At 44.8% G+C, this 14757-nt stretch overlaps 2 long non-coding RNA genes across 2 annotated transcripts in view; one reads left to right on the forward strand and one right to left on the reverse strand.

The window, feature by feature from the left end:
• Nucleotides 1-14757, reverse strand: part of LOC137231799 (uncharacterized) — a 93849-nt gene that overhangs the window by 14510 nt on the left and 64582 nt on the right. The window lies entirely within an intron of this gene.
• On the forward strand, nt 1394-13420 carry LOC137231801 (uncharacterized). Its single transcript, XR_010946734.1, has 3 exons — nt 1394-1955; nt 6171-6230; nt 10741-13420. It is a non-coding gene; the product is annotated as an uncharacterized lncRNA (long non-coding RNA).

Here is a 14757-nt window from a genome sequence, read left to right on the forward strand (position 1 = left end):
TTCCCTGGTGGCACAGTGGTTGAGAGTCTGCCTGCAGATGCAGGGGACGCGGGTTCCTGCCCCGGTCCGGGAGGATCCCACATGCCGCGGAGCGGCTGGGCCCGTGAGCCATGGCCGCTGAGCCTGTGTGTCCGGAGCCTGTGCTCCGCAACGGGAGAGGCCACAACAGTGAGAGGCCCACATACCGCAAAAAAAAAAAAAAAAAAAAGTAGCTGAACAGGGAATTCCCTGGAGGTCCAGTGGTTAGGACTCCACGCTCTCACTGCCAAGGGCCCGGGTTTAATCCCTCGTCAGGGAACTAAGATCCCACAAGCTGCGCGGCGTGGCCAAAACAAGCTAGGGCTCTATTAGTTCCTGGTCATCCACTCATCAGTTTTTCCACTCAACCATTACTGATCACCTACTGTGTGCCTGGCACTGTGCTCGTGCTAAGTTTACCGAGATGTGCAAGACCCAGTGCTGGCCTTTCCCTTCAAGGATCCCCCAGTCTGGTGTGAAGCAGTCACCTGAACAGTTAGGATACAATTTGGCCTGATGGAGGTGCCCACAAGGGATATAGGAAAGGGGGAACCAGGTTCTGCTCAGGCGGGGTCAGAAAGCGCTTTCTGGGAGACATGAGTCTAAGGGTCCTGAAGGGTAACTAGGAGTTAGCAAAGGCAGGGTTGGTGAGGGCATGCTGGGCAGAGGGGCAGCAGGAGCCAGCTGGTGGAGGTGAGAAGCGACAGGCAGTTTGGTGTTGCTGGAGCCTTGATGAGAGGCAGTGGGCATCAGGAGAGGCTGGAGAGGGGCTCAAGGGCCTATGACAGGGGTTTGATGTCTTTACCTGGGGGTGGGAGTGGGACTGGGGCAGATTTGGGTGGTTAAGCAGAGAATTGACATGGTTAGATTTTAGCTAAATAGCTCTGCCTGCTGTGTGGACTGTGGGTGGGGGCAGAATCTGTCTTTTTTTGGGGGGGGTGGGGGTGTTGTGCTGCGTGGCTTGCAGGATCTTAGTTCCCCGAACTGGGCCCTTGGCAGTAAAAACATGGAGTCCTAACCACTGGACCGCCAAGGAATTCCCAGAATCTCTTTTCACAAGATCTCTTGGGATTGGGCTGAATGCCCAGCCCAGGGCCTGCAGGTGTACAAGATGGCCTTGGGAATAATCATCCCAGCCCAGTCTTAGTGAGTGCTGCCACAAGCCGGGCAGTGTTCTATGTGCTCCAAGTAGAGTAACTACTTCACCCTCCCGAGAACCCTGTGATGAGGATGGTATTCTTATCACCCCCCACTATGACCACGAGGTGACTGGGCACAGAGAAGTTAACTTATGTGTCCCAGCTGCACATTCCAGTGCAGGCTGCCTGGCTCCAGGATCAGCCTGTAATCACTCTCCATCTTGCCTCCTCCGGGTCCACTGTCCTTTGGAAGGCTCTCACAGAGGCAGAATATTGTATTGGCATCCTGCTTCAAGTTTATGAAATCTTTCACATGAATGACCTCATTCCACCATGCAACAGTAGCTTCTGTGAGTAGGTATTATTACTCATAGCTAAGAAAACCAACCAAAGTGATTTGTTAAAGGTTAGGATTTAGGTGGCAGAGACCCAGACTTGTGTCTTCTGACCCCGAGTCTAGTGTCGGGTCTCACGTTCATTGTCAGTTGATGCCGCGGTCAGCCTCCCGGTCAGCCTCCCGGTCAACATGCCATGTGGTTCAAAGGCCAGGGCATTTTCCACTCCTACCCAACTGCCTCCTGTCGAGGAAAATGTTTTTCTGAACTGGGTAAGAGAGTCATAGAGAAGTGTGTTGCTGGCATCAATTCCCTCTGATTGGGCAATGGCTTCCGCCATCTGGACCAGGTGACGTCAGCCGTCTGGATTTCCGCCAGTGTTCTCCCACCCAGGAAACTGACTTCCGGCCAGGCTCCCAGCCGTCTCTGGCCTCCTCGAAAGGCAGACTTTTCAGTTTGCAAGGTGAGAGACTTTAAATTAGATCTCAGGGAGGGTTTTGCTATAGGGAAGGAGGTAAAAATGGGGAAGAGGAGTTCAGAGGACACTGGCTAGGAATGAGCAGGAGCCCCTCTGTGTGGGGTCTGGGGTCTTTCTTGGAGCAAGATGGGGAGGATCCAGGGCTATGACTGGGAGATTTTTTTTTGCTTCTTTTTTTGTTATAGTCACTAGTTTGTTGTAGTTTTTAGATTTCACATGTGATATCGTACAGTATTTGTCTTTCTCTGTCTGACTTATTTCACTTAGCATAATGCCCTCCAAGTCCATCCATGTTGCTGTAAATGGCAAAATTTCACTCTTTTTATGCCTGAGTAATATTCCATTGCATATATATATACCATATCTTCTTTATCCATTCATCTGTTGATGGACACTTAGGTTGCTTCCATATCTTGGCATCTTTTCACTTTCTTTCTTTTTTTAAATAGTTACTTGTTTATTTATTTATTTATTTGGCTATGTTGCAGCACGCGGGATCTTTGCTGCCATGTGTGGGATCTTCATTGCAGCATGTGGGATCTTTAGTTGTGGCATGTGGGATCTTTAGTTGCGGCATGCAAGATCTAGGTCCCTGACCAGGGATTGAACCTGGGCCCCCTGAAATGGGACCATGGAGTCTCAACCACTGGACCACGAGGGAGGTCCCTCTTTTCACTTTCTTGATGGTGTCCTTCAAAGCACAAAAGTTTTAAATTTTGATGAAGTCCAATTTATCTATTTTTTCTTTTGTTACTTGTGCATTTGGTTTCATAGCCAAGAAACCATTACCTAATCCACAGTCACAAAGATTTGAGCCTGTTTTCTTCCAGGAACTTAATAGATTTGCTTTCACATGTAGGTCTTTCATCCATTCTGAGTTAATTTTCTTATATGGTGTGAGATAGGAATCCAACTTCATTCTTTTGCATGTGGATATCCAGTTGTCCCAGCATTAGTATGCCTTTGTATTTTGTTTTGTTTTGTTTGGCCGAGCTGCGTGGCTTGTGGGATCTTAATTCCCTGACCAGGGATTGAATCTGGGCCCTCGGCAGTGAGAGCACAGAGTCCTAACCACTGGACGGCCAGGGAATTCCCACTATGCCTTTTTACAGTTGAATAAATTGCAAGGTCTGTGAGAAAAAGGACAGTGCCTGGTTTTGGCCACCATTGTCTCCTCAGGATTCACTTAACGCCATACCTGATACATACAAGATGCTCAATAAATAATAGGCTGAGTGAATAAATATATGAGTGATTGAATCTCAGGGAGGTTAAATAACTTGTATAGGTCAGTCAGCTGGAAAGTGGCCATACATTGTTCAAACCCAAGGCTTTTCATTCATTTCAAATGAAGCGATTTCGTGTGTCTAAATTTCTGAAACTTTCTCAGGTTACCAAAAGCTCTTTATCACAAGAAACCAGATTTTCTCAAAGTTTCCTTTGCCGCCTCTCCCTGTAGCATTCCAATAATTCCACTGTTTGTGAGCAGCCAAACTTCTCAAATCTAGCAAGCCTCATGTCCCTTCTGCCTCTGCCTCCCTTCCCCCAGCCACAGAACCAAAGACTCCACTTCCTTCTACAGTCGTTTTTCTAGATATCTAACTACAGCCTCCTGCTGCACAATGTTAACATAAATCCTCATGAGTGATTGGTTAACTGTATATTATGGGACCTGGACCTGCTTTGATGTGGGAGGCATGTTGGGTGCGCGGGAAGCTTTGAGTGCTCTGGACTGTGTGAAGCACAGCCTTAGGGAAGCCCAGTGTCCTTGCTCTGGTCCTGACATGGCGCCCCCTTTGTGGAATGTGGCTTCTGATTCTGGGTGTAGCTTGCCGTCTTAGAGGAGAATGAAGCCAGGCGGCATAAGCACCAGTTATGGAACATTTAGATGGACTCACATCTTTTGGGATGGGGACAAGGGAGAGCCCTAAAGAGAGAGAAAGAGCTGTGCCCTTCAAAGTTTCCGAAGTTTAGCTCTAAACTGGGATGAGAGTTGGGTTGAATTACCAGCCCCCACCCTGACAGTGCTGAGTTTGAGCTCCCCCTGTTGGACCCTTTGAAAAATAATTATTTGAACTAGTACAGGAAAAATTAAGACAAAGATGGGAGGGGCAAAAGAAAGAACATTTATCGAGACTTGCTATATATTAAGCATTTTACTTAGGCATTTCATTTCACCCTCAAAGCAATCCTACAGGTAGGTTTTATCAATCCTAATTTGCAGAGTTGGAAGCTGAAACTTGCCCAAAGTCACACAAGGATTCGAACCCAGAGGTCTCCTGAATCCCTAAAGTCATACTCTTTCCAGGGCTCTGAGCCAAGGGAGCCAGTAGGTAGAAATGGCACGTGAGGGCCCCTCTCTACCTTCATTTTACTTTGTCAAGACATCTTAGGGGCCCAGAGACGCTCTGGGAATCCTCCTGAATTGGTGGTATGCTGGAGCCAGCTCAGACTGGCTAGTGAGAGTAATTGTTAAATATTTAGGAATTTTCCAAGCTGGTTGTGAAACTGTTGGTAGTTGGAAATCAGTCATGGTAGGAGGAAGCGTTTACACTGTGGAAACTGGTAACCCCTACAAATCAGGGATGTCCCCCCTACCCCAAGCCCGCCATAGGATTTACCAGCACACCACTGTAACCGACCTCTCCTCTCCCTAACAGAGCATTAACTTTGAGGCCCAGACTGAGGGCTGAGGACAACAGGGTCTACCCTCAGTGGTCATAAATTTCAGCGGCAGACTGAGGAAGGATTGAGGATGGGTTGGGAGATGAGGAAGTGTGGGCTCATGGGAGAGAGAAATGAGGCTGTAGAATATTGGCTATTCACATGTGGGCAAAGTACCACTTTTATTTTAACTGAAACTGTAACTTTACTTTTATTTATTTATTTTTTATTCATTATACTTTTAAAAAATGAAGTATAATTGACTTACAACATGAAATTAATTTCAGATGAACCAACATAGGGACTCAATTTTTTTTTTTTTTGCGGTACGCGGGCCTCTCACTGTTGTGGCCTCTCCCATTATGGAGCAAAGACTCCGGATGCGCAGGCTCAGCGGCCATGGCTCACGGGCCCAGCCGCTCCGCAGCATGTGGGATCCCTCCGGACCAGGGCACGAACCTGCGTCCCCTGCATCGGCAGGCGGACTCTCAACCACTGTGCCACCAGGGAAGCCCGGGATTCAATATTTTTATACATTACAAAATAATCACCACAAAGTACCACTGTTTATAGTCACATGGATTTGGGGGGAAGGGTTGTAGTTTGTCATTAAGAGTCGTTTTCTTTCAGAGCAGTGGAAGAGGAGATCTATTTCATCCAGAAACTAGAAAAGTGCCCTGGATTGAGAGTGGGGGGCTCTACACAACACAGAGGAAGGGAGATCTCTTCTGTGGAAGGAAAGATGACTTTAAGCCTTGAGATGAGGCCTTGGGTAGGATGCAATTGATGGACTATATTCCTGACCATGAGACTACAGTGGGATCATTTTGCCTGCCCAGCAGTGACCTTCCTCTGGCAGGCCCCCCAGATTACCAGGGTTACAGAGATCTGTGATGAGCAGAATATCACTAAGCACCAGGGAACTGTATCTCCAGCGCCCGCTCTGGGTGCTTTGGGCTTCTATTTGAGGACTCTCTCTTTGTGAGGGCTGGAGTCAGGGGACTTCCTCAGCTGGTTCAGATGCTGCAAAGAAACAGCCACCTCCTGTAATAAGATGAGGTACATCCTCTGAGGGGAGGCAGTGGAAGGGAGCATCTCCATGGGGAGAGGAAGGGACTTCCCAGCCCTGCCACATCCCAGAGGTCCCCTTGTCCCTGTCCCTTTATATGCTTATGAACAACCACAGCTGAAGTCATCAGCACTGCAGAGAACTGAAACAATTAAATAGGACTCCCCTAAAGGCTTAGAGTTAAGTAAGAGAAGGGAAAGCAAAGAACTGAGCAGAAGGTAACCCGATAATCTGGTTGACAAGACAGATGCAGCTGATTTATCTTCAGTCCACAGCCGATGGCAGGGATTGCTCCTTCCTGGCTCCTGACTTGCTGCCTCCCTCTCAAAGACATTCCCTGAGTCTTGAGAGAAACATGGAAGTTCCCACCCCTGCCTGCTCAAGTCTCCCTTTCTGCGTTCCACGTCCCACCCTGAGGCCCCCCTCACCTATGCTGCCTGATGCCAGAATGTCTATCTCTTTTAGAGACCACGTTACTGCCAGGTGTGTGACCTGATCCTACAGAGCACAGAAAGCACGGTCTCCAGGTAATCCCCACATAGCCGGGGTGGAGTGAGGGTGTAGTCATTCCTTCCAGGTGTTGTTGACTCTCTTGAGGTCCAACCCAAGACTAGAGATTGTGGTCAAAGGGACACCCAGATTGGATGGGTGTGCACGGGGCAAGAGCTGTGAGACTGATGTGACAGTGAGGATTAATTAGTCCTTTCTGCAGGACAGACTTCCACCTGCTGGTACAGCTCCCAGGCAAGGCGGGCCTGGGCAGACCTCACTGGCAAGGTGGACACCGGAAAGGATGTGCATTGGGAGGGAGACTACTAGTTTCTGTTAAGGAGAGGTTGGCACCCATGGAAACTGACAGTCAGCTAACTATTGGCTGGTGCACCACCTTCCCTAACCTCTGAGAGAGCCTGCTCCCACCGCTTGTTCACATCCGTTCATTCAACAAATATTTACTAAGTTTCTCTTAGGTGCCCGGTGCTACTGGATAGAGCAGGAACAGGACAGCCATCTCGCCCCCATGGAGGTCACAGGACAGAGGGATGAAAGACACTAAACAAGTAATTAAAGGGAGACAGGTGTTATGAAGGAAAAGTCCAGGAAAAGTATAATGAGGTACCTAATTAAGTCTGGGGCGACAAGGGATGCCTACTGAAGAGGATATCATTTAAGATATACCTGAGGAATTAGTAGGACTGAAAATGGAAGCTCCATGAGGGCAGGGACCATGCCTGGCTTGTGTACTAGTGCCCGTGTCTGGCATGGAATAGGCATGGATAGCTTTGGTTGAGAGGATGAAAGAATCTAACTGAATAAAGGGAGTGTGTGTGTGTGTGTGTGTGTGTGTGTGTGTGTCTATGTGTAGTTAACCCTGCTTTAGCTCAGCTTAGTAAACAGCTTTTATAAAACTGCTGACGCTCTGTCTGATTAATGATAGGTCAGAGAGGGATACTAAGGAGATGTGCACCATTAGAGGCAACTTAGTAATAGAACAAGCCCTGACATAGATTCCTTGCCACTTGAGTTTGAACCCTGAATCTACCACTTACTAGCTATGACAACATGAGCTAGTTGCCCGCCACTCTGGTGCCTTGTCTTATGTAAGTTCTATCTTCCAGCATTGTGAGGATAAAAGACAATGTATGTGAATTGGAATGTTATAGTATATTATAACATTAATACTATATAACTGTTACTATAGTATAACTATTATAGATATTATACTATAGATCATATATAGTATATTATATATTTTATATATAGTATGGTATAATGACAACTATTAACATAATTAATAACTATAATACTTGGTAGTCACTGTTATTATTTATATATATCAAGCTCATATCCAAAGGGACTTTGATAGTTATGAGACATAAACATGATAAATCTGGATATCGTTAAACAAGAGTAAAATAATAAATCAAGTAGGAAGGGAAGGGAGGATGGGTATGCAGTGCTAGATAATATCTGTGTAGAAAGAGGATGAGCCCTTGGAAGATAAATCAGAAGCCTTTCCTACTGGGGAGGGGCTGCTACGCTAGGCATGCTGGCTGCTTCACCAACCTCCCTCCCCACAAGACAATCTTGTTTCAGGGAGTTCAGAATTTTTCAACCTCCAAGGCACATTTGTAGCAAGTTTTGGGTGAGGGATACTGAAATGAAAGGGAGATTGATGTGTATTCAGCCATTGGCCATGCTTCCAGAAAGGAGAGCAGACCCTTTTGGCCTTTACAGAGATCTTTGTGTATCTCCAAATTAGATGATACATAAGTACTTTATCCAGATTTTCTGGGACTTTCTTAATCATATTTACGTGGAGAGGCTGCTGCTTCCTGCTATATTCTCTTACCACAAGTTAACCACTGTTTTTACTTTCACTTTGTATCTTACTCTGTGAGAAATTTTTGAGCTGCCTGAAAACATTTCCTGAAATGGTTTCTCAAGTCTCTTTTCAAAAAGCTGCATTTATTGTGGATTAAGAAAGCTGAACTGCCATCAAGACCAAAACACCCACCTTTAATTTACCACAAATTACAATTCCTAAAAACCATTACTTTCCCACAACTCTTCACATTTTCATTGCGGCCATCACCAGTGTTAATGACTGGATTTTTCTTGCGGGGTGGCGGGGAGGCAATTTATGCAAAGAAACAAAGTTTTTTGTTTTTCTATTTTGTTTGTTTGGTTTTTGGCCGCACCTCGCAGCATGTGGGATCTTAGTTCCCCAGCCAGGGGATTGAACCCGGGTCCCTGGCAGTGAGAGCGCCAAGTCCTAACCACTGGACTGCCAGGGAATTCCCAGAAACCGAGTTTTTAGAACAGTTTTTTTTCTGGTAGGTTTCTGCCTACTCGACCGCTTGCTGAGAAACACAAAGCTGCTTTGGCTGGGTGGTCAGCTCTCATCTCCCACCCCCAGCTGGGCAGCACCATTCTTGCCCGTGCCTCAGCAAAACTGTGTGTTCCCACACATCAGGGGTCTTCACCGACAACTGAAGCAGCCGGAATGTCAGATTTGCAGATGCCACATGTTTACTGTGCCGAATATCCATATCGAGGAAACACAAACAAGTAATAAAGCCAAGTGCTGCATTATTGCTTCATTGATTCACTGAAATAATTCTAGACATGATTAGTTGTATTATAGCTACAGAGTTAAGCCCTATTGTTAATTATGTTTTGGGGGGACAACTTAATAGGAACACAATTCAAATGTTGCTCCTTCACTGAGGACAGACAGAACCCATGCAACATAGTGGGCATCTTTGCCTCTTGTGTAAATTCCTCTCCCTTTTCTGTAATTATCATTATGTCATTATTGAATCTTCAGGGCATGACCCTTGTTAGGAAATGATGGAAAAAAAGGCAATGGCTCTATAATCACCAATTACATTGTGACTTCTTGCATGTAAATGCACCCAACTTTCGGTCTCATTTACTTATGATAAAACTGTAAGAGGTCCAACAGCCTTTCTTCAGCTGGATTTCCTGGAAAAGGATCCAAAATAGTGGATGGCCAGATGACTCGCTGTGAAGGGAGCAATGGTTTTCCATTGCTCACGTCAAAGACAAAGCCCTGACTGGAAGAGCTTGGCATTTTTTCGACATTTTTTGCAAAGATGACAAATTTCTTTAGATAGGCCTCTGTTTAAACATTGCATGGAAGAAGCTTTGTTGATTGTGTCATGGAGGTCTTTCGTCCTCCAGTGACCTCAGACCCCCCAAGTTGAACTGAGACTGCCCCTTCAGCATCTTTGCTACACGTATGAAACTGCAGCTATTCCATATAAATGCCAGTTGTTGAAATAGGAAATAGGCAAGAGATGTATGTGTTCCTGAGAAGAGGGAGTGAGGTTGCCCTTGAGAGCAGGAAGTTGAGAGCATTACCTGGTAGGTTTTTGAGCATATGAAAAGGGATGATGTATGAAAAGGACCTAGCCCAGAGTTGCCGTATGATCCAGCAATCCCACTGCTGGCCATATATCCAGACAAAACTATAATTTGCAAACATACATGCACGCTAGTGTTCACAGTGGCACTATTTACAATAGCCAAGACATGGAAACAACCTACATGTCCATCGACAGAGGAATGGATAAAGACGATGTGGTATATGTACACAATGGAATATTACTCAGCCGTAAGAAAGAATGAAATAATGCCATTTGCAGTAACATGGATGAACCTAGAAATTATCATACTAAGCAAAGTGAGTCAGAAAGAGAAAGACAAAAACCATATGATATCACTTATATTTGGAATCTAAAATATGACACAAATGACTATCTGCGAGACAGAAACAGACTCACAGATATAGAGAACAGACTTGTGGTTGCCAGGGGTTGGGGGGAGGGAGAGGGAAGGATTGGGAGTTTGGGATTAGCAGAAGCAAACTATTATATATAGGATGGATAAACAACAAGGTTCTACTGTGTAGCACAAGGAACTATATTCAATATCCTGTGATAAACCAGAATGGATAAGAATATGAAAAGAATATATATATATATTCAGTTGTATATATATCACTGAATCACATTGCTGTACAGAAGAAATTAACACAAGATTATAAATCAACTATACTTCAATAAAATTTTTTAAAAAAGAGAAAAGGACCTAGCCCAGCACATGGCAGGTATTAAGAACTCAATAAATATTAAATTATTATTATCTACTTAGCAGTTATAGCACTGTTGGCTTCATGTGTCAGCAACACTTCCTGACTTGTTCATTTCTTGCCCTTCTTGGGGTCCTTTTGTTTATCTTAAAAGTTCTTCTCTCCCCTGAAATAATGAGTGTCCTCTCCACATCACATCTAGGGTTAAAGAGCTCGGAGCTGAAGGTGTAGGTGTAGTAATAGATAGGGATAGTGGCTAATTCCCAGGTCTTTTGACTTAAGAACATCCAGGCCCTGGGGACAGGGTTTACCTTTTTCGAAATGGAATCCCGTACTGCATAGTTTCCAGTTACTCCCGTCCGTGGTGTGGCTGGTGGTGGAATTTGATGGAGCATCACACCACCTCCCTTTCCAAATCGCAGGCCCAGTCGGGATCAGGGACATCAACTCACTGCACACAAGCAGAACTCATTCATTTGGCACATTCTGAATGATGCCAAAAGCTGTGCTCCAGATGGGCAAGAGCCTGAATGAGAAGCACCTCAAGAAAATTGCCTGCCTGGAGCCTCATTCTGAGTAGTTGAATGTTCTACCCTCTGCGGTGGGTTGGCCTGGGAGCAGGGGAGTCTTCGGGGCTGGGAGAGAATGGGAGAGGTGGCCTTGTTCGTTAGACTCTTCTTCTGACACATAAAGAGCCAATTGGAGGAGTTGTCCCAACCCCGTGGTTCTGAGCTCTGAAGTGGTTTTTACTTATAATAGCAGCAATGCCCAGGCTCATGCCAGTGGGAAAATAGCCTGGAATCTAGGAGCCTCAGATTTTTTTTTCAGATTCCCTCAAATGTCTCATATCCTTTTTATGAGTTTACTTTTTCTGAATCAGGATTAAAATAAAGTCCATACATTATACTGGTCGATATTTTTTCTTATGTTTCTTTTAACATGTAGGTTCTCTTTCCAATTCCACTTTTTTTTTCCCCTTGAAATGTATTTGTTGAGGAAACTGTGTGCGCATGTGTGTAGGGCGTGGTTTCCTGTAGAGTTTCCCACAATCTGGTTTTGGTTGATTATATGCTTGAGGTACTATGTAACACGCTCCTCTGTCCAACGAATTCCCTGTAAATTGGTAATTTCATTGGTAATTTCCTGGTTCAGTGTTTATATTTGCAGGACTCCTCAGAGAGTGCTGTGAACTTCCAACAGAATGTGCATAATGTCTGCTTGTCTCTCTTTTGGTGATGTTATCAGTCCTTAATCATTATTGACTAATCCATGATTTCATTAGGGGTTGCAAAATGGTGATATTGAAATTCTATCATTCTGCTCATTACTTCTGTAAGAGAAATTCCCTCATCAACCACATGGTCAGGTATGGTTCCTACAGGAGAGGCAGGATAAATGTTGATTTCTCTTTATTTGCAGTCTTCAAATTATTGAGTTTGCTACCTAGAACCCTCCAAAAGTGACCAATTAAAAAAATCGTTATAAAGTCACGGGTTTAAACATATTTGATGTACTTTAGTTCACTGTAGTCCATTGTAGTTATTATTCTTATGAATGTTTAAATTGTCCCGTCTTTGGCAACATCACCTCCTTTTGATGTAGTCTTAAGAGATTTTGATAGTCTTTGAATTTCTGATATGACAAGATATCCAAGCACACCTTATACATTTCCTTTTCCAGGCTGAGAACCAAACATTTCTTCAAGGATTCTATTGATCGGAATGCCAATTAGAGACTGTAGTCAGGGTGCTAGAGATGTTCATTGCTACTGGGTTGGTCCTTGTTTCTACAGCCTTCTAATGGAAAGGAATATATACACATATATTTAAAGATATCATCCTTTGTTTACACTAATACTTTCAATTCCAAATAGAGACTCTCAGTGTTTTATGTAACTTCATATATCTTACATCTGTTCTTTCTCCCAACCAAATATCTCAGTCCCCAAACACACCAACATCTGCTTTATCTCTCAGTACTGTCACCATTAATTGATTACGTATATCTCACTATGGATATACAGTCAAATTACTGTGGTTTAAAGTTGTTTGAAATAGTTCTCTCTGTGATTATACCACTGAATCACTGTGCAGATAGATTCTTTTGTTTTATCTTGCTTTTTTTTTTTTTTTTTTTTAGAGTACGCGGGCCTCTCACTGTTGTGGCCTCTCCCGCTGCGGAGCACAGGCTCCAGACGCGCAGGCTCAGTGGCCATGGCTCACGGGCCCAGCCGCTCCGCGGCATGTGGGATCTTCCCGGACCAGGGCACGAACCTGTGTCCCCTGCATCGGCAGGCGGACTCTCAACCACTGCGCCACCAGGGAAGCCCCTACCTAAATTATTTAGGCAGTTAAGGGAGATGTAAAAAGCTGTTCCCAAGCCTGCTGGATCCTGATTGCCTTCAGCTCAATGGTCCATATGCCAAAGTGGCACATTTTGGGGTGGCCTATTTTGCTCCCCTTCAAGTTGTTGGTTCTTTTCCCTCTGCTTTTAGAAGCTCTTTATACATTAAGTATGTTAGCCATTCGTATGTGATATGTTTGTCATTTTACTTTGCTTATGATAATGTTTTCTCTTGTAAAAGTTTTTGCTTTTAGATTTTTATGTGGTCAAATGTATCAATCTTTTCCCTCAATGGCAGCTGGACTTTCAGTCATAGCTATGAAAGTATTCTCCACTCCCAAGTAATAGCGAGATTCACTCATTCCGCCCCACCCCCCATACTTACATGGTTTCACTTAAAAAAAATTCTATATGGAATTTATCCTTTTGTATGATAAATGGACACAATTATTTTGTTCATATAGAGTTTCAAATCTGATATTATTAGCTCCTTCCCCCAGCCTCCCTTCAGCTTGTCTTTTCCTGGACATTTTATTCTTTTCGAGGTTTTCCAAAACTGGACATGGATCAAAATAAACGTCTGTTCAACTCCCTGCATTTGTTTTCATTTTGCTGTTTTTCTTTCCTGGACTCTGTGATTTCTGCACAGTGTTTTTCCAGCAATTCAAGGAAGTTATGACCTTTCAGGCTTCAGGAAGAGTAGACTAAAGACCTGTCCAGCGAGTGATTCAAGCTGGAGCAGGTTGTGCAGACACCCAGGAGGGGCTTCTCTGCTTGGGGGTGGGGTAGAAAATGGCTTCATGGAGTGGGGGGTGGGTGGAGGGGTGCTTGCAGGCGTGAAGCACGTGGTAGCTCAGTTTTTTTTTTTTTTTAATTTATTTATTTATGGCTGTGTTGGGTCTTCATTTCTGTGCGAGGGCTTTCTCCTGTTGTGGCAAGCGGGGGCCACTCTTTATCGCGGTGCGCAGGCGTCTCATTATCGCGGCCTCTCTTGTTGCGGAGCACAGGCTCCAGACGCGCAGGCTCGGTAGTTGTGGCTCACGGGCCTAATTGCTCCGCGGCATGTGGGATCTTCCCAGACCGGGCTCGAACCCGTGTCCCCTGCATTGGCAGGCAGACTCTCAACCACTGCGCCACCAGGGAAGCCCGGTCGCTCAGTTTTTGTTGATGATCCATGTTTCTTGTTTCCACCATCTTTAGTCTTTTCTTTTCCACCTCCCTCGCTTCCTTACGTACTTTCAGACAGCTCCTTGCTTTCCCCCTACTTTTCTTTCCAACAGCTTCGTACCCCAACCATTCAGCATACAAGAGGGTGCAAACTGATGGACTGCTGCCTGAATATCTGCAGAAACATGTAATTTGCTAACAGAATGTTTATAAAAACTGTTGAATGCATTCCAAACATTTTTAAAATGGAAGATTGCACATAAAAATCCAGATTTCTAGATTTTCAAAATTCAGACTATCTGGTATCAAGGGGCCCACAGTCATTGCTGGTAACAATGGAGCTGGATGGTAGCTGTCCCTCTCAGGTCACTAGAGTCTACTCGGTCGGTGTCCCCTGGCTTCCCTAACACTGGGGAAATGTCAACTGGCATTTATTATTTAGCCTGAGCAGCTGTTTTTCCTCTAGTAGAAAAATTTTAGTCCCTACCCACATGTTTACTCCAAAGCTGGAAAACAAAGAAACAGCAAGAGCCTTGGTTTTCTCACCCCCAGCATGCTATGATGTCATTCACATTTCCTGCTCCGACCCCGTGGGGGCTGAGTTTACAACTTTTGCTAGAGACAAAGGCTCAGGTCTCCCTCCCGCTTTCTCTCCCTCTCACCCCTTCTTTCTCCCTCTCACCCCTTCTTTCTCCCTCCTCCCACCTTTTGTTCATATGAAGATTAGTATTTAATGAACTGCTGTAAGGTTAAATAACTTCAGGACCACTACTGAAACTGTTCCAATCCTCAGTCTTCAGAAACGGTCTGTGGAAAGTCATCGCATTTTTGCAATAGTATTCCGTGTGTGTACGTAGAAGATGAGAGAAGTTACTTTATCAAGAATCTATCTGGCACAACACTGTAAATCAAGTATACTTCAATTAAAA

This window comes from Pseudorca crassidens, chromosome 10 (assembly GCF_039906515.1).
Source record: "Pseudorca crassidens isolate mPseCra1 chromosome 10, mPseCra1.hap1, whole genome shotgun sequence".
NCBI lineage: Eukaryota > Metazoa > Chordata > Mammalia > Artiodactyla > Delphinidae > Pseudorca > Pseudorca crassidens.